This window comes from Oncorhynchus gorbuscha, linkage group LG09 (genome assembly GCF_021184085.1).
Source record: "Oncorhynchus gorbuscha isolate QuinsamMale2020 ecotype Even-year linkage group LG09, OgorEven_v1.0, whole genome shotgun sequence".
In the NCBI taxonomy this organism is placed as follows: Eukaryota; Metazoa; Chordata; class Actinopteri; order Salmoniformes; family Salmonidae; genus Oncorhynchus; species Oncorhynchus gorbuscha.
In genome coordinates, this window is record NC_060181.1 from 68,871,124 (window position 1) to 68,896,477 (window position 25,354).

Sequence of the window (25,354 nt, forward strand, 5' to 3'; positions counted from 1 at the left end):
TAAGGAGAGGGAACGGAGGATCACCAACCGCCTGTGCCTCTATTGCGGAGTTGCTGGACATTTTGTTAATTCATGTCCAGTAAAAGCCAGAGCTCATCTGTAAGCGGAGGGCTACAGGTGAGCGCAACTACTCAAGTCTCTCCATCGAAATCCTGTACTACTTTGTCGGTCCATCTACGCTGGACCGGTTCGGGTACTACATGTAGTGCCTTGATAGACTCTGGGGCTGAGGGTTGTTTCATGGACGAAGCATGGGTTCGGAAACATGACATTCCTTTCAGAGAGTTAGAGAAGCCTACGCCCATGTTCGCCTTAGATGGTAGTCATCTTCCCAGTATCAGATTTGAGACACTACCTTTAACCCTCACAGTATCTGGTAACCACAGTGAGACTATTTCTTTTTTGATTTTCCGTTCACCGTTTACACCTGTTGTTTTGGGTCATCCCTGGCTAGTATGTCATAATCCTTCTATTAATTGGTCTAGTAATTCTATCCTATCCTGGAACGTTTCTTGTCATGTGAAATGTTTAATGTCTGCCATCCCTCCCGTTTCTTCTGTCCCTACTTCTCAGGAGGAACCTGGCGATTTGACAGGAGTGCCGGAGGAATATCATGATCTGCGCACGGTCTTCAGTCGGTCCCGAGCCAACTCCCTTCCTCCTCACCGGTCGTATGATTGTAGTATTGATCTCCTTCCGGGGACCACTCCTCCTCGGGGTAGACTATACTCTCTGTCGGCTCCCGAACGTAAGGCTCTCGAGGATTATTTGTCTGTGTCTCTTGACGCCGGTACCATAGTGCCTTCTTCCTCTCCGGCCGGGGCGGGGTTCTTTTTGTTAAGAAGAAGGACGGTACTCTGCGCCCCTGCGTGGATTATCGAGGGCTGAATGACATAACGGTTAAGAATCGTTATCCGCTTCCCCTTATGTCATCAGCCTTCGAGATTCTGCAGGGAGCCAGGTGCTTTACTAAGTTGGACCTTCGTAACGCTTACCATCTCGTGCGCATCAGAGAGGGGGACGAGTGGAAAACGGCGTTTAACACTCCGTTAGGGCATTTTGAGTACCGGGTTCTGCCGTTTGGTCTCGCCAATGCGCCAGCTGTTTTTCAGGCATTAGTTAATGATGTTCTGAGAGACATGCTGAACATCTTTGTTTTTGTCTATCTTGACGATATCCTGATTTTTTCTCCGTCACTCGAGATTCATGTTCAGCACGTTCGACGTGTTCTACAGCGCCTTTTAGAGAATTGTCTCTACGTAAAGTCTGAGAAGTGCTCTTTTCATGTCTCCTCCGTTACTTTTCTCGGTTCCGTTATTTCCGCTGAAGGCATTCAGATGGATGCCGCTAAGGTCCAAGCTGTCAGTGATTGGCCCGTTCCAAGGTCACGTGTCGAGTTGCAGCGCTTTTAGGTTTCGCTAATTTCTATCGGCGTTTCATTCGTAATTTCGGTCAAGTTGCTGCCCCTCTCACAGCTCTTACTTCTGTCAAGACGTGTTTTAAGTGGTCCGGTTCCGCCCAGGGAGCTTTTGATCTTCTAAAAGAACGTTTTACGTCCGCTCCTATCCTCGTTACTCCTGACGTCACTAGACAATTCATTGTCGAGGTTGACGCTTCAGAGGTAGGCGTGGGAGCCATTCTATCCCAGCGCTTCCAGTCTGACGATAAGGTTCATCCTTGCGCTTATTTTTCTCATCGCCTGTCGCCATCTGAGCGCAACTATGATGTGGGTAACCGTGAACTGCTCGCCATCCGCTTAGCCCTAGGCGAATGGCGACAGTGGTTGGAGGGGGCGACCGTTCCTTTTGTCGTTTGGACAGACCATAAGAACCTTGAGTACATCCGTTCTGCCAAACGACTTAATGCCCGTCAAGCTCGTTGGGCGTTGTTTTTCGCTCGTTTCGAGTTTGTGATTTCTTACCGTCCGGGTAGCAAGAACACCAAGCCTGATGCCTTATCCCGTCTGTTTAGTTCTTCTGTGGCTTCTACTGATCCCGAGGGGATTCTTCCTTATGGGCGTGTTGTCGGGTTAACAGTCTGGGGAATTGAAAGACAGGTTAAGCAAGCACTCACGCACACTGCGTCGCCGCGCGCTTGTCCTAGTAACCTCCTTTTCGTTCCTGTTTCCACTCGTCTGGCTGTTCTTCAGTGGGCTCACTCTGCCAAGTTAGCTGGTCATCCCGGTGTTCGAGGCACTCTTGCGTCTATTCGCCAGCGCTTTTGGTGGCCGACTCAGGAGCGTGACACGCGCCGTTTCGTGGCTGCTTGTTCGGACTGCGCGCAGACTAAGTCGGGTAACTCTCCTCCTGCCGGTCGTCTCAGACCGCTCCCCATTCCTTCTCGACCATGGTCTCACATCGCCCTAGACTTCATTACCGGTCTGCCTTTGTCTGCGGGGAAGACTGTGATTCTTACGGTTGTCGATAGGTTCTCTAAGGCGGCACATTTCATTCCCCTCGCTAAACTTCCTTCCGCTAAGGAGACGGCACAAATCATTATCGAGAATGTATTCAGAATTCATGGCCTCCCGTTAGACGCCGTTTCAGACAGAGGCCCGCAATTCACGTCACAGTTTTGGAGGGAGTTCTGTCGTTTGATTGGTGCGTCCGTCAGTCTCTCTTCCGGGTTTCATCCCCAGTCTAACGGTCAAGCAGAGAGGGCCAATCAGACGATTGGTCGCATACTACGCAGCCTTTCTTTCAGAAACCCTGCGTCTTGGGCAGAACAGCTCCCCTGGGCAGAATACGCTCACAATTCGCTTCCTTCGTCTGCTACCGGGTTATCTCCGTTTCAGAGTAGTCTGGGTTACCAGCCTCCTCTGTTCTCATCCCAGCTTGCCGAGTCCAGCGTTCCCTCCGCTCAAGCGTTTGTCCAACGTTGTGAGCGCACCTGGAGGAGGGTGAGGTCTGCACTTTGCCGTTACAGGGCACAGACTGTGAGTGCCGCCAATAAACGCAGGATTAAGAGTCCAAGGTATTGTTGCGGCCAGAGAGTGTGGCTTTCCACTCGCAACCTTCCTCTTACGACAGCTTCTCGTAAGTTGACTCCGCGGTTCATTGGTCCGTTCCGTGTTTCCCAGGTCGTCAATCCTGTCGCTGTGCGACTGCTTCTTCCGCGACATCTTCGTCGCGTCCATCCTGTCTTCCATGTCTCCTGTGTTAAGCCCTTTCTTCGCACCCCCGTTCGTCTTCCCTCCCCCTCCCGTCCTTGTCGAGAGCGCACCTATTTACAAGGTACATAAGATCATGGACATGCGTTCTCGGGGACGGGGTCACCAATACTTAGTGGATTGGGAGGGTTACGGTCCTGAGGAGAGGAGTTGGGTTCCGTCTCGGGACGTGCTGGACCGTTCACTCATTGATGATTTCCTCCGTTGCCGCCAGGATTCCTCCTCGAGTGCGCCAGGAGGCGCTCGGTGAGTGGGGGTACTGTCATGTTTTGTCATTTATTATCTTGTCTTGTCCCTGTGCTTCCCATTCTATTCGTTTCCCTCTGCTGGTCTTATTAGGTTCTTTCCCTCTTTCTATCCCTCTCTCTCCCCTCCCTCTTTCACTCTCTCGCTCTCTCTTCTCTCTATCGTTCCGTTCCTGCTCCCAGCTGTTCCTATTCCCCTAATCAATCATTTAGTCTTCCCACACCTGTTCCCGATCCTTTCCCCTGATTAGAGTCCCTATTTCTTCCTTTGTGTTCCGTTCCTGTCCTGTCGGTTCCTTGTCTAGAATTCACCGTGCTGTGTTTGTATATCGCCCTGTCGTGTCGTGTTTTCCTCAGATGCTGCGTGGTGAGCAGGTGTCTGAGTCTGTCTGGTTCAAGTGCCTTCCCGAGGCAACCTGCTGTTCACCTGCTGTTCAAGATCGAGTCTCCAGTTTGTCCTCGTCATCTCGAGTGAAAGTTGTGTTTTTGTTTGTATTTACTTTACTGGATTAAAGACTCTGTTTTCGCCAAGTCGCTTTTGGGTCCTCTTTCACCTGCATGACATTATTAGGTTCTTTCCCTCTTTCTATCCCTCTCTCTCCCCCTCCCTCTCTCACTCTCCCGCTCTCTCTTCTCTCTATCGTTCCGTTCCTGCTCCCAGCTGTTCCTATTCCCCTAATCAATCATATAGTCTTCCCACACCTGTTCCCGATCCTTTTCCCTGATTAGAGTCCCTATTTCTCTCCTTGTTATTCGTTTCTGCCCTGTCGGTTCCTTGTCTAGAATTCACCGTGCTGTGTTTGTGTATCGCCCTGTCGTGTCGTGTTTTCCTCAGATGCTGCGTGGTGAGCAGGTGTCTGAGTCTGTTTGGTTCAAGTGCCTTCCCGAGGCAACCTGCTGTTCACCTGCTGTTCAAGATCGAGTCTCCAGTTTGTCCTCGTCATTTCGAGTGAAAGTTGTGTTTTTTGATTGTATTTACTTTGCTGGATTAAAGACTCTGTTTTCGCCAAGTCGCTTTTGGGTCCTCTTTCACCTGCATGACAGAAGGAACCGACCAAGGAATGGACCCAGCGACTTCAGACGCTCGTTACACTGCCGTCGAGATCCAAGGAGCCATGCTCGGCAGACACGAGCAGGAATTGTCTGCTGCTCGCCATGCCGTGGAGAACCTGGCCGCTCAGGTTTCCGACCTCTCTGGACAGTTCCAGAGTCTTCGTCTCGTGCCACCTGTTACTTCCTGGCCTGCCGAGCCTCCAGAACCTAGGGTTAATAACCCACCTTGCTACTCCGGGCAGCCCACTGAGTGCCGCTCCTTTCTCACGCAGTGTGAGATTGTGTTCTCTCTCCAACCCAACACATACTCTAGAGAGAGAGCTCGGGTTGCTTACGTCATTTCACTCCTTACTGGCCGGGCTCGAGAATGGGGCACAGCTATCTGGGAGGCAAGGGCTGATTGCTCTAACAAGTACCAGAACTTTAAAGAGGAGATGATTCGGGTTTTTGACCGTTCAGTTTTTGGTAGGGAGGCTTCTAGGGCCCTGGCTTCCCTATGCCAAGGTGAACGGTCCATAACGGATTATTCTATTGAGTTTCGCACTCTTGCTGCCTCTAGTGAGTGGAACGAGCCGGCGCTGCTCGCTCGTTTTCTGGAGGGACTCCACGCAGTGGTTAAGGATGAGATTCTCTCCCGGGAGGTTCCTTCAGATGTGGACTCTTTGATTGCTCTCGCCATCCGCATAGAACGACGGGTAGATCTTCGTCACCGGGCTCGTGGAAGAGAGCTCGCATCTACGGTGTTTCCCTGCTCCGCATCGCAACCATCTCCCTCCTCTGGCTCAGAGACTGAGCCCATGCAGCTGGGAGGGATTCGCATCTCGACTAAGGAGAGGGAACGGAGGATCACCAACCGCCTGTGCCTCTATTGCGGAGTTGCTGGACATTTTGTTAATTCATGTCCAGTAAAAGCCAGAGCTCATCAGTAAGCGGAGGGCTACAGGTGAGCGCAACTACTCAAGTCTCTCCATCAAAATCCTGTACTACTTTGTCGGTCCATCTACGCTGGACCGGTTCGGGTGCTACATGTAGTGCCTTGATAGACTCTGGGGCTGAGGGTTGTTTCATGGACGAAGCATGGGTTCGGAAACATGACATTCCTTTCAGAGAGTTAGACAAGCCTACGCCCATGTTCGCCTTAGATGGTAGTCATCTTCCCAGTATCAGATTTGAGACACTACCTTTAACCCTCACAGTATCTGGTAACCACAGTGAGACTATTTCTTTTTTGATTTTTCGTTCACCGTTTACACCTGTTGTTTTGGGTCATCCCTGGCTAGTATGTCATAATCCTTCTATTAATTGGTCTAGTAATTCTATCCTATCCTGGAACGTTTCTTGTCATGTGAAGTGTTTAATGTCTGCCATCCCTCCCGTTTCTTCTGTCCCTACTTCTCAGGAGGAACCTGGCGATTTGACAGGAGTGCCGGAGGAATATCATGATCTGCGCACGGTCTTCAGTCGGTCCCGAGCCAACTCCCTTCCTCCTCACCGGTCGTATGATTGTAGTATTGATCTCCTTCCGGGGACCACTCCTCCTCGGGGTAGACTATACTCTCTGTCGGCTCCCGAACGTAAGGCTCTCGAGGATTATTTGTCTGTGTCTCTTGACGCCGGTACCATAGTGCCTTCTTCCTCTCCGGCCGGGGCGGGGTTCTTTTTTGTTAAGAAGAAGGACGGTACTCTGCGCCCCTGCGTGGATTATCGAGGGCTGAATGACATAACGGTTAAGAATCGTTATCCGCTTCCCCTTATGTCATCAGCCTTCGAGATTCTGCAGGGAGCCAGGTGCTTTACTAAGTTGGACCTTCGTAACGCTTACCATCTCGTGCGCATCAGAGAGGGGGACGAGTGGAAAACGGCGTTTAACACTCCGTTAGGGCATTTTGAGTACCGGGTTCTGCCGTTTGGTCTCGCCAATGCGCCAGCTGTTTTTCAGGCATTAGTTAATGATGTTCTGAGAGACATGCTGAACATCTTTGTTTTTGTCTATCTTGACGATATCCTGATTTTTTCTCCGTCACTCGAGATTCATGTTCAGCACGTTCGACGTGTTCTACAGCGCCTTTTAGAGAATTGTCTCTACGTAAAGGCTGAGAAGTGCTCTTTTCATGTCTCCTCCGTTACTTTTCTCGGTTCCGTTATTTCCGCTGAAGGCATTCAGATGGATTCCGCTAAGGTCCAAGCTGTCAGTGATTGGCCCGTTCCAAGGTCACGTGTCGAGTTGCAGCGCTTTTTAGGTTTCGCTAATTTCTATCGGTGTTTCATTCGTAATTTCGGTCAAGTTGCTGCCCCTCTCACAGCTCTTACTTCTGTCAAGACGTGTTTTAAGTGGTCCGGTTCCGCCCAGGGAGCTTTTGATCTTCTAAAAGAACGTTTTACGTCCGCTCCTATCCTCGTTACTCCTGACGTCACTAGACAATTCATTGTCGAGGTTGACGCTTCAGAGGTAGGCGTGGGAGCCATTCTATCCCAGCGCTTCCAGTCTGACGATAAGGTTCATCCTTGCGCTTATTTTTCTCATCGCCTGTCGCCATCTGAGCGCAACTATGATGTGGGTAACCGTGAACTGCTCGCCATCCGCTTAGCCCTAGGCGAATGGCGACAGTGGTTGGAGGGGGCGACCGTTCCTTTGTCGTTTGGACAGACCATAAGAACCTTGAGTACATCCGTTCTGCCAAACGACTTAATGCCCGTCAAGCTCGTTGGGCGTTGTTTTTCGCTCGTTTCGAGTTTGTGATTTCTTACCGTCCGGGTAGCAAGAACACCAAGCCTGATGCCTTATCCCGTCTGTTTAGTTCTTCTGTGGCTTCTACTGATCCCGAGGGGATTCTTCCTTATGGGCGTGTTGTCGGGTTAACAGTCTGGGGAATTGAAAGACAGGTTAAGCAAGCACTCACGCACACTGCGTCGCCGCGCGCTTGTCCTAGTAACCTCCTTTTCGTTCCTGTTTCCACTCGTCTGGCTGTTCTTCAGTGGGCTCACTCTGCCAAGTTAGCTGGTCATCCCGGTGTTCGAGGCACTCTTGCGTCTATTCGCCAGCGCTTTTGGTGGCCGACTCAGGAGCGTGACACGCGCCGTTTCGTGGCTGCTTGTTCGGACTGCGCGCAGACTAAGTCGGGTAACTCTCCTCCTGCCGGTCGTCTCAGACCGCTCCCCATTCCTTCTCGACCATGGTCTCACATCGCCCTAGACTTCATTACCGGTCTGCCTTTGTCTGCGGGGAAGACTGTGATTCTTACGGTTGTCGATAGGTTCTCTAAGGCGGCACATTTCATTCCCCTCGCTAAACTTCCTTCCGCTAAGGAGACGGCACAAATAATTATCGAGAATGTATTCAGAATTCATGGCCTCCCGTTAGACGCCGTTTCAGACAGAGGCCCGCAATTCACGTCACAGTTTTGGAGGGAGTTCTGTCGTTTGATTGGTGCGTCCGTCAGTCTCTCTTCCGGGTTTCATCCCCAGTCTAACGGTCAAGCAGAGGGCCAATCAGACGATTGGTCGCATACTACGCAGCCTTTCTTTCAGAAACCCTGCGTCTTGGGCAGAACAGCTCCCCTGGGCAGAATACGCTCACAATTCGCTTCCTTCGTCTGCTACCGGGTTATCTCCGTTTCAGAGTAGTCTGGGTTACCAGCCTCCTCTGTTCTCATCCCAGCTTGCCGAGTCCAGCGTTCCCTCCGCTCAAGCGTTTGTCCAACGTTGTGAGCGCACCTGGAGGAGGGTGAGGTCTGCACTTTGCCGTTACAGGGCACAGACTGTGAGAGCCGCCAATAAACGCAGGATTAAGAGTCCAAGGTATTGTTGCGGCCAGAGAGTGTGGCTTTCCACTCGCAACCTTCCTCTTACGACAGCTTCTCGTAAGTTGACTCCGCGGTTCATTGGTCCGTTCCGTGTCTCCCAGGTCGTCAATCCTGTCGCTGTGCGACTGCTTCTTCCGCGACATCTTCGTCGCGTCCATCCTGTCTTCCATGTCTCCTGTGTCAAGCCCTTTCTTCGCACTCCCGTTCGTCTTCCCTCCCCCCTCCCGTCCTTGTCGAGAGCGCACCTATTTACAAGGTACATAAGATCATGGACATGCGTTCTCGGGGACGGGGTCACCAATACTTAGTGGATTGGGAGGGTTACGGTCCTGAGGAGAGGAGTTGGGTTCCGTCTCGGGACGTGCTGGACCGTTCACTCATTGATGATTTCCTCCGTTGCCGCCAGGATTCCTCCTCGAGTGCGCCAGGAGGCGCTCGGTGAGTGGGGGGTACTGTCATGTTTTGTCATTGATTATCATGCCTTGTCCCTGTTCTTCTCCTTCTATTCGTTTCCCTCTGCTGGTCTTATTAGGTTCTTTCCCTCTTTCTATCCCTCTCTCCCCCCCTCCCTCTCTCACTCTCCCGCTCTCTCTTCTCTCTATCGTTCCGTTCCTGCTCCCAGCTGTTCCTATTCCCCTAATCAATCATATAGTCTTCCCACACCTGTTCCCGATCCTTTTCCCTGATTAGAGTCCCTATTTCTCTCCTTGTTATTCGTTTCTGCCCTGTCGGTTCCTTGTCTAGAATTCACCGTGCTGTGTTTGTGTATCGCCCTGTCGTGTCGTGTTTTCCTCAGATGCTGCGTGGTGAGCAGGTGTCTGAGTCTGTTTGGTTCAAGTGCCTTCCCGAGGCAACCTGCTGTTCACCTGCTGTTCAAGATCGAGTCTCCAGTTTGTCCTCGTCATTTCGAGTGAAAGTTGTGTTTTTTGATTGTATTTACTTTGCTGGATTAAAGACTCTGTTTTCGCCAAGTCGCTTTTGGGTCCTCTTTCACCTGCATGACATACACAGCTCGGGCCCCCATGCATGTCCCACAAAACATGCCACAAGAGGTCTCTTCACAGTCCCCAAGTCCGAGGTAGAATTGTGATGAGGCATATATATCTGGGGAAGGGTATAAAACAATTTTAATATAAATTTTCCAACAGCACAGTGGCCTCCAACATTGGGAAAATGACTAAATCTGGAACTACCCAGACTCTGCCAAGAGTTGCCCGTCTGACCAAACTGGGTCAGGGAGGTGACCAAGAACCCAGTGACCACACTGACAGAACTACAGTACGGCAACTGCTAGGCCAACAACCAAAGGGCTCTTCAGAGGGTGGTGCGGTCTGCCCAACGCATCACTGGGGGCACACTGCCTGCCCTCCATGACACCTACAGCACCCGATGTCACAGGAAGGCAAAAAAGATCACCAAGGACAACAACTACCTAAGCCACTGCCTGTTCACCCCGCTATAATCGAGAAGGCGAGATCAGTACAGGTGCATCAAAGCTGCAACCGAGAGCCTGAAAAACAGCTTCTATCTCAAGGCCATGAGACTGTTAAATAGCCATCACTAGCCGGCTACCACCCGGTTACTCAACCCTGCACCTTAGAGGCAGTTGCCTTTTATATACACTACCAGTCAAGAGTTTTTCTTAATTTGTACAATTTTATACATTGCAGCATAATAATAAAGACAAACCTATGAAATAACACATAAGGAATCATGTAGTAACCAAAACAGTGTTAAACAAATCAAAATGTATTTTATATTTCAGAGTCTTCAAAGTACCACCCTTTGCCTTTGACAGCTTTGCACACTCTAGGCATTCTCTCAACCAGCTTCATGAGGTAGTCACCGATAATGCATTTCAATTAACAGGTGTTAGCCTTGTTAAAAGTTAATTTTCTTAATGTGTTTGAGCCAATCAGTTGTTTGGTGACAAAGTGTGTGTGTGTGTGTGTGTGTGGGGAGTAGCCCTATTTGGTAAAAGACCAAGTCAATATTATGACAAGAACAGCTCAAATAAGCAAAGATAAATGACAGTCTATCGTTACTTTAAGACATGAAGGGCAGTCAAATACGGAAAATGTCAAGAACTTTGAAAGTGCAGTTGCAAAAACCATCAAGCGCTATGATGAAACTGGCTCTCATGAGGACCGCCACAGGAATGGAAGACCCAGAGTTACCTCTGCTGCACAGGATAAGTTCATTAGAGTTATCAGCCTCAGAAATTGCAGCCCAAAGAAATGCTTCAGAGTTCAAGAAACAGACACATTTCAACATCAACTGTTCAGATGAGACTATGTGAATCAGGCCTTCATGGTTGAATTGCTGCAAACAAACCACTACTAAAGGACACCAATAATAATAACAGACTTGCTTGTGTGGGGTGCTTTGCTGGTGACACTGTCAGTGATTTATTTAGAATTCAAGGCACACTTAACCAGTATGGCTACCACAGCATTCTGCAGTGATACGCCATCCCAAAATGAGATGGTTTAGGATGAGTCGGACCGCAGAGTGAAGGAAAAGCAGCCAAAAAGTGCTCAGCATATGTGGGAACTCCTTCAAGACTGTTGGAAAAGCATTCCAGGTGAAGCTGCTTGAGAGAATGCCAAGAGTGTGCAAAGCTGTCAACAATGCAAAGGGTGGCTATTTGAAGAATCTCAAACATAACATATATTTGGATTTATTTAACACTTTGTTGATAACTACATGATTCCATAAGTGTTATTTCATAGTTGTGATGTCTTCACAATTATTCTACAATGTTAAAAATAGTAAAAATAAAGCAAAACCCTTGAATGAGTAGCTGTCCTAAAACTTTTGACCAGTAGTGTACATACACATGGAATCACTGGCCACTTTAATAATGTTTACATACTGCTATACTCATCACATTTTTTTTTTTCAATTTATTTTACTAGGCAAGTCAGTTAAGAACAAATTCTTATTTTCAATGACGGCCTAGGAACAGTGGGTTAACTGCCTGTTCAGGGGCAGAACGACAGATTTGTAACTTGTCAGCTCGGGGATTTGAACTTGCAAGCTTTCAGTTACTAGTCCAACGCTCTAACCACTAGGCTACCCTGCCGCCCCATACTGTATATACACATACTGTATTCTATTCTATTCTACTGTATAGTCCATGCCAATCCGCCATTTGCTCGTCCTAATATTTATATATTTCTTACTTTTAGATTGATGTATTGTTGTTCGATACTACGGAACTGTTGGAGCTAAGAACACAAGCATTTCGCTACACCCGCAATAACATCTGCTAAATATGTGTATGTGACCAATAACATTTGATTTGAGTATAGGGAGGAGTTCAGTCCCAGGGCCGTGAGTTTTGTGGGGAGCTTAGAGGGCACTAATGGTGTTGAAGGCCGAGCTTTAGTCAATTATCCTCACATACAGTATGCATTCCTTTGTCCAGGTGTGTGAGGGTGGTGTCGTCCGTTGATCTGTCGGGGCGAATTGGAGAGGGTTGAGTGTATCGGGGAGGGTTAGAAAAATATATATTTAACCAATTTTGGTTAACACAACAAAATGTGGAATAAGTTAAGGGGTATGAATACTTTCTGAAGTTAATGGTTTATGCAGTACAGGGATGGTTTCTGTTAGAGTTTCAGTGTAAATGCAACGTCTCTTTGGCTAACTGTGCCTCTTCCAAAAACTCTACGGTATATGTAATACAAGACAGTTCCAGCTTTCACTTTGGGTTGAATTCTTAAATAGTTATGGACAGTTTATTTGTAAAATACTTTATAATATATCTCCAAGACACCAACACTCACCAAGACAATGGCACCAGGTAGCAGACTACTAGCATGCATGCTGCTCCCAGGCCAAGCCTATATCAACATAAAGTACTTTTTTTCCTACTACACATTCCTGGCTAAAGACCGTGCAAGGTATGACCCATGACAGGAACATGGTCATTTTGTTTTTGGTACTTTGAACGGCTGCGTCACAATTTGTTTACTTCCTAAAAGCAATTGAAACGTATCCATTGCCTTTCAAAGTTTTCCGCTGCTACTTTGTGTGTTTAAATGTACTGAGTTAGCTGACAAGCAGTGAGCAGTCCCAGCTGTGGTCCATACTGGCCCTGTCCGCACTATGTACTAGCTACTCCTTTCTGGCTGTCACCCTGTTTCTACTTTAAACAGGGGAAGGAGAGGTAAAGCATGCAGTGTGATGGTGGTGCCAAACTGTACAATCACGGAAGCTTGGAAATATATTGTCTTTTAATATGTTGGGTGCAGTTATTTTATTTCTCTCACTAAATTACGATGTACAACTAACAACACTGACAGTTGAAACATTTGATGGGAAGCTGATATCTGTAATTCAAAAATAAAGTATTGATTTATTTTCTCAATTTGCAAGTAAAATTTTATGGAACATTTTCATATTCACTCTCCTCTATTTTTGCAATCAGCTCGAGCAAATATTATCCAAAAGATAGTAACCAGAGAGATAGAGAGAGAGCCAGGGCTGTCTGTTGCTTTAGGGAGTAACATTATGGTGTGGGCGCATCAAGGTCTTTCATTTCACCGCCCACACACTGATTGTCAGACCTGCAGAAGGACGGCTTCTCCCTGGGCTATTCAGACAGTCTATTGTGCTATGTATGCCAGCACAAACAATAATTCTTATGTTACATTTTATATACAGTACCAGTCAAAAGTTGGGACACACCTACTCATTCAAAGGTTTTTCTTTTGTGGAATATCTTTCCTTCTTAATGTGTTTGAGCCAATCTATTGTGTTGTGACAAGGTAGGGATGGTATACAGAAGATAGCCCTATTTGGTAACAGACCAAGTCCATATATTGGCAAGAACAGCTAAAAAAAATGCTAAGAAAAATGACAGTCCATTATTTTAAGACATGAAGGTCAGTCAATTCAGAAAATGTCAAGAACTTTGAAAGTTTCTTCAAGTGCAGTCACAAAATCTATCAAGCGCTATGATGAAACTGGAAGACCCAGAGTTACCTCTGCTGCAGAGGATAAGTTCATTAGAGCTATCAGTCTCAGAAATCGCAGCCCAAATAAATGCTTCAGAGTTCAAGAAACAAACACATCTCAAAATAAATTGTTCAGAGGAGACTGTGTGAATAAGGTCTTCATGGTTGAATTGCTGCAAACAAACCACTACTAAAGGACACCAATAATAAGAACATAATTGCTTGGGCCAAGAAACACGAGCAATGGACATTAGACCGGTGGAAATCTGTCCTTTGGTGTGATGAGTCCAAATAGGAGATTTTTGGTTCCAATCGCCGTGTCTTTGTGAGACACAGAGTAGGTGAACGGATGCTCTCAGCATGTGTGGTTCCCACCGTGAAGCATGGAGGAGAAGGTGTGATGCTGTGGGGGTGCTTTGCTGGTGTCTGTGATTTATTTAAAATTCAAGGCACACTTAACCAGCATGGCTACCACAACATTCTGCAGCGATACGCCATCCCATCTGGTTTGTGCTTAGTCCCACTATACATCTTTTCAACAGGACAATGACCCAACACACCTCCAGGCTGTGTAAGGGCTATTTGACCAAGAAGGAGAGTGATGGAGTACTGCATCAGATGAAATGGCCTACACAATCCCCCGACCTCAACCCAATTGAGATGGTGTGTATCAAGAATGGTCCGCCACCCAAAGGACATCCAGCCAACTTGACATAACTGTGTGAAGCATTGGAGTCAACATGGGCCAGCAGCTCTGTGGAATGCTTTCGACACCTTGTAGAGTTCATGCCTGATGAACTGAGGCTGTTCTGAGGGCAAAAAATGTGTTGTGATAATTGCGTTGTTTGCCCTATAACCTGTTAGTTCATAAGCGTCTGCTAAATGGCATATATACCTTGACACTGGGAGACAATAAGAAGACACAGTGGCAGAATACATTCAACCACACCCTTGTTTCATCACAAAACCAAAGAGCTACATCTGAATTCCACAAAACATATTGCATGTAACAAACAGTTACATGAACTACAGCATGGTCAAGCAAGTTAATGTTTCCGACATTTTCGGAGTGCTAAACAACTATTTATATAGAACCACTGAGGGTTACATCGTTCACTCGGATTCTTTCTCCGGTGAGATACATTCAGCCTCTTGCAAATTGAAGGAAATGTATGAAACACAGAGAGAAAAAAGATAAAATATTTGGTGTTTTTCTTTTTCTCTTGGTCATTTTGTTTTGGGAAGCCTGGCTTCCCTTAGCATCCATGAATACACACCACTGGTCCAAAGACAAAACAATGGCTTAAGAGCCACTTTTAGAAGTGGGGGATATGTAAAAAAAAATGTTTTATCCAGTTAGATGAACACTGCAAACAGCCTAGCGTCCGCATGGTCCTAAAGCAAACCTTTAACTTTGTATTATCATTTTCCATTATCGTGAATTTTAAATGTAAATATACATTGGGGCAAAAAAGTATTTAGTCAGCCACCAATTGTGCAAGTTCTCCCACTTAAAAATATGAGAGAGGCCTGTAATTTTCATCATAGGTACACTTCAACTATGACAGACAAAATGAGAAGAAAAAAAATCCAGAAAATCACATTGTAGGATTTTTAATGAATTTATTTGCAAATTTATGCTCCACTGTACATATGTCTAGCTGTCACGCCTTGGTCATTGTATCTTGTGTTTTTGTTATATGTTTGGGTAGGCCAGGGTGTGACATGGGTTTATATGTTGTATTTCGTATTGGGGTTTGTATTAATTGGGAGTGTGTATTAGTAGGGGTGTGTCTAGTTAGGCTTGGCTGCCTGAGGCGATTCCTAATTGGAGTCAGCTGATTCTAGTTGTCTCGGATTGGGAACCGTATTTAGGTAGCTTGAGTGCGCGTTGTATTTCGTGGGCGATTGTACCTGTCTTAGTGTTAGTCACCAGATAGGCTGTATTTGTTTCACTCGTTTGTTGTTTTCGTATTTTCAGTTATTCTCATGTACCGCATTATTCTTCATTAAAAGTCATGAGTAACCTACACGCTGCATTTCGGTCTGACTCTCTACAAACAACAGACGAACTACATTACAGAATCACCCACCACGATTCACAGACCGAGCAGCGTGTGAACTGGCAGGATCTGAAGGTGGACGTTATGGACAACAGAAGCAAGGATTATACGACGTGGGAAGAAATCGACAGGTGGGCGGCCGACCCAGAGCGAGTGCAGGAGCCCGCCTGGGATTCCCTACAGCAATGCGAAGAGGGCTATACACGTATGGAATCGAGAAGGAAAGCATTGCTATACAGAGCGAAAACCGAAGGTAAAGGGGGAAAGCGCAGAGAGAGAGTGGCTGAGTCAGAGAATAGACCTGAGCCCACTCTCCCTGTTAATCGTGAAGAGCAGTTGCAATGGGAGAGACTGCATCATTTGGAGATTTGGACATGGGAGGAGGAATTAGACGGTCAAGGACCCTGGGAGCAGCCGGGAGAATATCGCCGTCCCAAGGAGGAAATAGAGGCAGCTAAAGCGGAGAGGCGCATGTATGAGGAGGCAGCACGGCGACGCGGTTGGAAACCGGAAAGTCACCCCCAAAAAAATATTGGAGGGGGGCTAAAAGGGAGAATAGTTATGCCAGGTAGGAAACCTGTGCATACTCCCTGTGCTCACCGTTGGGCTAGAGAGACCGGGCAGGCACCGTGTTATGCTATGGAGCGCACGGTGTTTCCAGTGCGGGTGCAGAGCCAGCTGCGACACATACCAGCCCTTCCTATTGGCCGGGCTAGAGTGGGCATCGAGCCAGGTAAGCTTGGGCAGGCTCGGTGCTCAAGAGCTCCAGTGCGCCTGCACAGTCCTGGTCTATCCAGAGCCACCTCTACACACCAGTCCTCCGGTAGCAGCTCCCCGCACCAGGCTTCCAGTGCGTGTCCTCGCGCCAGTACCACCAGTTCCAGCACCACGCACCAGGCCTCCAGTGCGCCTCGCCTGTTCAGCGCAGCCAGAGCTTTTCTCCTCTCCTGCGCTGCCGGAGTCTCCTGTCTGTCCAGCGCCACCAGTGCTACCAGTCGGCCCAGCGCGTCCAGTGCGCCTCGCCTGTTCAGCGCAGCCAGAGCTTTTCTCCTCTCCTGCACTGTTGGAGTCTCCCGCCTGTTCAGCGCAGCCAGAGCCTTTCTCCTCTCCTGCGCTGCCGGAGTCTCCCGCTTGTTTAGCGCAACCAGAGCTGTTCTCTTCTCCTGCGCTATCGGAGTCTACCGCCTGTTTAGCGCAGCCAGAGCCTTTCTCCTCTCTTGCGCTGAACGAGTCTCCTGTCTGCCCAGCGCCGCCAGTCGGCCCAGCGTCACCAGTCTGCCAGGATCCGCCAGGTCCACCAGCCAGCCAGGATTTACCGGAGCCTACTACCTGCCTGAGCTTCCTCTCAGTACTGAGCTTCCTTTCAGTACTAGGCTTCCTCTCTGTACTGGGCTCCCTCTCAGTACCGGGCTTCCCCTCAGTACTGGGCTGCTTCGGTCCCGGGCTGCCCCTCTGTCCCGGGCTGCCCCTCTGTCCCGAGATGCCCCTCTGTCCCGAGATGCCCCTCTATCCTGAGCTGCCCCTCTGTCCCGAGCTGCCCCTCTGTCCCGAGCTGCCCCTCTGTCCCGAGCTGCCCCTCGGTCCCGAGCTGCCCCTCTGTCCCGAGCTGCCCCTCTGTCCCGAGCTGCCCCTCGGTCCCGAGCTGCCCCTCGGTCCCGAGCTGCCCCTCAGTTATGTGGGGATCAGGGTGAGGACTATTAGGCCATGGTCGGCGGAGAAGGTGGATTATCCTAGGACGCGAAGGGGAGGAACTAGGACATTTATGGAGTGGGGTCCACGTCCCGAGCCAGAACCGCCACCATGGACAGACGCCCACCCGGACCCTCCCTATGCTCTTGAGGTGCGTCCCGGAGTCCGCACCTTAGGGGGGGTTCTGTCACGCCTTGGTCATTGTATCTTGTGTTTTTGTTATATGTTTGGGTAGGCCAGGGTGTGACATGGGTTTATATGTTGTATTTCGTATTGGGGTTTGTATTAATTGGGAGTGTGTATTAGTAGGGGTGTGTCTAGTTAGGCGTGGCTGCCTGAGGCGATTCCTAATTGGAGTCAGCTGATTCTAGTTGTCTTGGATTGGGAACCGTATTTAGGTAGCTTGAGTGCGCGTTGTATTTCGTGGGCGATTGTACCTGTCTTAGTGTTAGTCACCAGATAGGCTGTATTTGTTTCACTCGTTTGTTGTTTTCGTATTTTCAGTTATTCTCATGTACCGCATTATTCTTCATTAAAAGTCATGAGTAACCTACACGCTGCATTTCGGTCTGACTCTCTACAAACAACAGACGAAGTTCATTACACTAGCACAATGCTTGATCAACATATGATATCCTAGTTTGATATGAGTGATTACCCACTGGGAACACAACATCATTTCATTGTGGGAATTTGGGAAATATTTGGTTGAGACATTGATTTATTTGATTTCAACCTTTATTCACCCACTCAAAAAAAGTTTGTTGAATTACCAATGTTATCACTATACTTTCAACCATTTAAAGGCACAACCAAATACCAATGGAAAAACAATGTCAGATTTTGGGTTTAGTTGTCATCTAAATGTGTTATCGCTGCACTTTCAACCATTTAAAAGCATCTCAGTGCAAGAGGCGTCACTGCAGTACCTGGTTCAGAACCAGGCTGCATCACATCCGGATGTGATTGGGAGTCACATAGGGTGGCACACAATTGGCCCAGCGTTGTCCAGGTTTGGCCGGGGTAGGCTGTCATTAGTTAATAAGAATTTGTTCTTAACTGTCTTGCCTAGTCAAATGAAACTTTGCAAATGCTATATTGGCCTTTGGAATGACTTCGATAGCAACAGTAAATATATTTACTTATTAAGAGACCCCTTAATAATCATTCTCATGATCGCACATTGGTAGAAGTCAGTGACAAATATAAAAGATAAACATTGCTGGGCTTGGTTAAAACCCTGGATGGGAGACCAAATTAATAGTTGGAGATCAACTCTCTAGGAGCCTATTTTTTTCTGATAGTAGATATAACCTTGAAGATATGACATTTGTTTCAAAGGTACAAATTCAACATATTTTATACAAGGTTGTCTATGTTGAAAATTGGTTACAACGATTACATTACCCTGGGGTTGAAATTTCACCCTCAAAACAACAGTTTCCCCTGATTACTTTTTTCATATCCAATGTATTTTCCATTTAGATCCCATGTCACAATACATTGATAAACTACGCTGAAACAACATTCATTCAACCAGTTTGTGCCACATGAGGTGAGAAGTGCGCTGTCATTCCCTGACAATGGACAGCCTAACATGCATTATTTCTAACACAACAACATGTGATCATTGCAGACATATGCCTCTTTTCTTTTTTTAGTTTTTCTGGGATAGTCATCAAACAAAGTGTTTAAGGTAAAATGGTTTTCAAGGCCCACAATGCTCTTCATGTGCAGTGATTATGTGTATCTATAGGGTGAGTCTGACAGACACTATACTGATCCTCAGGCCTCCTCACCCCTGGAAGCTTCTAGAAGCCAGCCTCAGTCCAGCAGCAAATCTCTTCACTGATGGGTCAGAGGTCAACCATGTGACCTGACCTTGTCATAAAAGATGTCATGGGTCCATCCTGAGGAGAAATAATCCTCCAACACCCTGTCAAGCACCTCCATGACTGTGTCCAGAATCTCTGCATGTCTGTCTAAGAGGATTAAAAGGATTCAGGTAAAACTATTTTTTGCTATGTTCAACTGGTCATTTTGGATGTCTTATGGAACAAAATAGCCATTAGAGGTGCTCAAAACTGACATCTTGCCTAGCTCCTCACTCAGTCCCCAACTCTTCATCCACTCCTGCTCTTGACCTTGACATCCAAGTGCCATGTCAGGTCATTAACATTTACTACGTCCCCACCCCATCCCGTGTGAAGGTTCTGTGAAGTTATGGGCTTTAGTCACATAGGGTATTGTAAAGAATTAGAGTAAAGCCTCATGTGAGTTTGTGAGACTGAGATAGTGCTAGTAAGACTGTGAGATGGGGCTAGTGAACAGAACAGCAGAGTGAGAAGTTGAGCCAAGTAAAAAACGGTAAAAACAGGAATTGTAGATACTAAGGGTAGAGAGCAGCAGCAGCCTAGTGAGAGAGCGAGTTGATGGATATTATAACCCCATCTTGGTCTACCACCCAACAGTTGGTCATGGGTATGAAATGGGCACCTGCATGGCAAGGTTGGCTGTCATGAAGGCGCTGCACTCGTGATTGGGCTGGGAACAGAGGCACAGCATGCACATTCCCCTCATAACACCAAGTGCAGCACAAATGGCCCCGAAGCTGTGAAAGGCCTGGCACCCTTCTCACATGTCAAAAAGAATCCCGGGCGTGCCAAAAGGCAAGCCGAGAACATAAACAATGCACACAAAGCCTCTCTGGCTTGTAAAATAACAATATCCTCCCTTTTGATCTCTGGTTGTGAGTTTAATAGCTTCACTCCCCTACATATTTATTTAGACAGTGAAGTTATACTACAGCATTTTGGATTTAAAAAAAGAGGCAACAGTACAGAGTGTCACCTTTTATTTGGAGGTATTTTCATACTGTTTGCCACATTTAGAAATGAAAGCATTTTATGTATCTAGTCCCCCCATTTGAAGGTGTCATAAGTACAGTTCAAGTGGGAAGTTTACATACACTTAGGTTGGAGTCATTTAAACTAGTTTTTCAACCACTCCACAGATTTATTTTAACAAACTATGGTCTTGGCAAGTCGGTAAGGACATCTACTTTGTGCATGATACAAGTAATCTTTCCAACAATTGTTTACAGATGGTTTATTTCACTTATAATTCACTGTATTCAAGTGGGTCAGAAGAAAACATACACTAAGTTGACCGTGCCTTTAAACAGCTTGGGAAATTGATGTCATGGCTTTAGAAGCTTCTGATAGGCTATTTGACATCATTTGAGTCAATTGGAGGTGTACCTGGGGATGTATTTCAAGGCCTACCTTCAAACTCAGTGCCTCTTTGCTTGACATCATGGGAAAATCAAAAGAAATCAGCCAAGACCTCAGGAAAAAAAATTGTAGACCTCCACAAGTCTGGTTCATCCTTGGGAGCAATTTCCAAACACCTGAAGGTACCACGTTCATCTGTACAATCAATAGTATGCAAGTATAAACACCATGGGACCATACAGCCGTCATACCGCTCAGGAAGGAGACACGGTCTTTCTCCTAGAGATGAACGTACTTTGGTGAGAAAAGTTAAAATCAATCCCAGAACAACAGCAAAGGACCTTGTAAAGATGCTGGAGGAAACAGGTACAACAGTATCTATATCCACAGTAAAACGAGTCCTATATCAACATAACCTGAAAGGCCGCTCAGCAAGGAAAAAGCCACTGCTCCAAAACCGTCATAAAAAAGCCAGACTATGGTTTGCAACTGCACATGGGGATGAAGATCATACTTTCTGGAGAAATGGTTTGATGAAACAAAAATAGAACAGTTTGGCCATAATGACCATTGTTATACCACCATAATGTTTGGAAGAAAAAGGGGGAGGCTTGCAAGCCAAAGAACACCATCCCAACCGAGAAGCACGGGGGTGGCAGCATCATGTTGTGGGGGTGCTTTGCTGCAGGAGGGACTGGTGCACTTCACAAAATAGATGGCATGATGAGGAAATATTGAAGCAACATCTCAAGACATCAGTCAGGAAGTTAAAGCTTGGTCACAAATGAGTCTTCCAAATGGACAATGATCCAAGCACACTTCCAAAGTTGTGGCAAAATGGCTTAAGGACAACAAAGTCAAGGTATTGGAGTGGCCATCACAAAGTCCTGACCTCAATTCCATAGAAAATGTGTAGACAGAACTGAAAAACCGTGTGCGAGCAAGGAGGCCTACAAACCTGACTCAGTTACACCAGCTCTGCCAGGAGGAAAGGGACAAAATTCATCCTACTTATTGTGGGAAGCTTGTGGAAGGCTACCTGAAATGTTTGACCCAAGTTAAACAATTTAAAGGCAATGCTACCAAATACTAATTGAGTGTATGTAAACTTCCCACTGGGAATGTGATGAAAGAAATAAAAGCTTAAATAAATAATTCTCTCTACTATTATTCTGACATTTCACGTTCTTAAAATGAAGTGGTGATCCTAACTGACCTAAGACAGTGATTTTTTACTTGGATTAAATGTCAGGAATTGTGAAAAACTGACTTTAAATGTATTTGGCTAAGGTGTATGTAAACTTTTGACTTCAACTGTATATCATTTCAGACATACAGTGCCTTGCGAAAGTATTCGCCCCCCTTGAACTTTGCGACCTTTTGCCACATTTCAGGCTTCAAACATAAAGATATAAAACTGTATTTTTTGTGAAGAATCAACAACAAGTGGGACACAATCATGAAGTGAAATGACATTTATTGGATATTTCAAACTTTTTTAACAAATCAAAAACTGAAAAATTGGGCGTGCAAAATTATTCAGCCCCTTTACTTTCAGTGCAGCAAACTCTCTCCAGAAGTTCAGTGAGGATCTCTGAATGATCCAATGTTGACCTAAATGACTAATGATGATAAATACAATCCAACTGTGTGTAATCAAGTCTCCGTATAAATGCACCTGCACTGTGATAGTCTCAGAGGTCCGTTAAAAGCGCAGAGAGCATCATGAAGAACTTGGAACACACCAGGCAGGTCCGAGATACTGTTGTGAAGCCGGATTTGGATACAAAAAGATTTCCCAAGCTTTAAACATCCCAAGGAGCACTGTGCAAGCGATAATATTGAAATGGAAGGAGTATCAGACCACTGCAAATCTACCAAGACCTGGCTGTCCCTCTAAACTTTCAGCTCATACAAGGAGAAGACTGATCAGAGATGCAGCCAAGAGGCCCATGATCACTCTGGATGAACTGCAGAGATCTACAGCTGAGGTGGGAGACTCTGTCCATAGGACAACAATCAGTCGTATATTGCACAAATCTGGCCTTTATGGAAGAGCGGCAAGAAGAAAGCCATTTCTTAAAGATATCCATAAAAAGTGTTGTTTAAAGTTTGCCATAAGCCACCTGGGAGACACACCAAACATTTGGAAGAAGGTGTTCTGGTGAGATGAAACCAAAATTTAACTTTTTGGCAAAAATGCAAAACGTTGTGTTTGGCGTAAAAGCAACACAGCTCATCACCCTGACCACCAATCCCCACTGTCAAACATGGTGGTGGCAGCATCATGGTTTGGGCCTGCATTTCTTCAGCAGGGACAGGGAAGATGGTTAAAATTGATGGGAAGATGGATGGAGCCAAATACAGGACCATTCTGGAAGAAAACCTGATGCAGTCTGCAAAAGACCTGAGACTGGGACGGAGATTTGTCTTCCAACAAGACAATGATCCAAAACATAAAGCAAAATCTACAATGGAATGGTTCAAAAATAAACATATCCAGGTGTTAGAATGGCCAAGTCAAAGTCCAGACCTGAATCCAATCGAGAATCTGTGGAAAGAACTGAAAACTGCTGTTCACAATTCTCTCCATCAAACCTCACTGAGCCCGAGCTGTTTTGCAAGGAGGAATGGGAAGAAATTTCAGTCTCTCGATGTGCAAAACTGATAGACATACCCCAAGCGACTTTGTAGCAAAAGGTGGCGCTACAAAGTATTAACTTAAGGGGGCTGAATAATTTTGCACGCCCAATTTTTCAGTTTTTGATTTTTTTTAAAGTTTGAAATATCCAATAAACGTCATTCCACTTCATGATTGTGTCCCACTTGTTGTTGATTCTTCACAAAAAATACAGTTTTATATCTTTATGTTTGAAGCCTGAAATGTGGCAAAAGGTCGCAAAGTTCAAGGGGGCCAAATACCTTCGCAAGGCACTGTATGCAATGATATAAGTGCATTTGCCCATATTATGGGCAAATTTACTTATGTGTATTAAATTAGTCAAAAGTTTTGTGTTTGGTCCCATATGACTACAAACTTGTTGGATGCATTTGCAGTATGTTTTTGGTTGTAATTCCAGATGATGTCCCTAATAAAAATGAATGTTAAATAAAGTATTGTGTCATTTTCAAGTCACATTTGTATTGCAAATAAGAATATAATATTTTTTGGAACACTTCTATATTAATGTGAACCAACAAAATCAAAATCAAATCAAATTGTATTAGTCAAATGCAGCGAATACAACAGGTACACCTTACAGTGAAATGCTTACTTACGAGCCCCTAACCAACAGTGCCGTTTCAAAAAATACAGATAAGTATAAGAGATAAAAGTAACAAGTAAATAAAGAGCAGCAGTAAAAAAAAATATATATATATATATACAAGGGGGTGCCAGTACAGAGTCAATGTGCGGGGGCACCGGTTAGTTGAGGTAGTATGCACATGTAGGTAGAGTTAATTAAAGTGAATATGCATAAGCCAATGCAAATAGTCTGGGTAGCCATTTGACTAGATGTTCAGGAGTCTTATGGCTTGGGAATAGAAGCTGTTTAAAAGCCTCTTGGACCTAGACTTGGCGCTTCGGTACCGCTTGCAGTGTGGTAGCAGAGAGAACAGTCTATGACTAGGGTGGCTGGAGTCTATGACAATTTTTAGAGCCTTCCTCTGACACCGTCTGGTATAGAGGTCCTGGATGGCAGGAAGCTTGGCCCCAGTGATGTACTGAGCCCGTTCGTACTACCCTCTGTAGTGCCTTGCAGTCGGAGGCTGAGCAGTTGCCATACCAGGCAGTGATGCAACCAGTTAGGATACTCTCGATGGTGCAGCTGTAGAACCTTTTGAGACCCTGAGGACCCATGCCAAATCTTTTCAGTCTCCTGAGGGGGAATAAGTTTTGTCGTGCCCGCTTTACGACTATCATGGTGTGCTTGGACCATGTGCGTTTGTTTGTGCTGTGGACACCAAGGAACTTGAAGCTCTCAACGTGCTCCACTGCAGCTCCGTCGATGAGAATGGAGGCATGCTCGGTCCTCCTTTTCCTGTAGTCCACAATCATCTCCTTTGTCTTGATTACGTGGAGGGAGAGGTTATTGTCCTGGCAGTCTCATTGTTGTCGGTGATCAGGCCTACCACTGTTGTGTCATCAGCTAATTTAATGATGGTGTTGGAGTCGTGCCTGGCCGTGCAGTCATGAGTGAACAGGGAGTATAGGAGGGGGCTGGGCACGCACCCCTGAGGGGCCCCTGTGTTGAGGATCAGCGTGGCGGATGTGTTGTTACCTACCCTTACCACCTGGGGGTGGGCCGTCAGGAAGTCCAGGATCCAGTTGCAGAGGGAGGTGTTTAGTCCCAGGGTCCTTAGTTTATTGATGAGCTTTGAGGGCACTACGGTGTTGAATGCTGAGCTGTAGTCAATGAATAGCATTCTCACATAGGTGTTCCTTTTGTCCAGGTGGGAAAGAGCAGTGTGGAGTGCAATAGAGACTGCATCATCTGTGGATCTGTTGGGGCGGTATGCAAATTGGATGGGTCTAGGGTTTCTGGGATAATGGTGTTGATGTGAGCCATGACCAGCCTTTCAAAGCACTTCATGGCTACAGACGTGAGTGCTACGGGTTGGCAGTCATTTAGGCAGGTTACCGTAGTGTTCTTGGGTACAGGCACTATGGTGGTCTGCTTAAAACATGTTGGTATTCCGGGAGGTCCGTGGAGCGATGCACAATTGGCTTAGCGTCGTCTGGGCTAGGGAGGGTTTGGCCGGTAGGGATATCCTTGTCTCATCGCGCACTAGCGACTCCTGTGGCGGGCCGGGCGCAGTGCACACTAACCAGGTCACCAGGTGTATGGTGTTTCCTCCGACACATTGGTGCGGCTGGCTTCCGGGTCGGATGCGCACTGTGTGAAAAAGCAGTGAGGGCTGGTTGGGTTGTGTTTCGGAGGATGCATGGATTTCGACCTTCGTCTCTCCCGAGCGCGTACGGGAGTTGTAGCGATGAGACAAGATAGTAACTACGAACAATTCGGACAGGGAGAGGTTGAAAATGTCAGTGAAGACACTTGCTAGTTGGTCAGCGCATGCTCGCAGTACATGTCCTGGTACTCCGTCTGGCCCTGCGGCCTTGTGAATGTTGA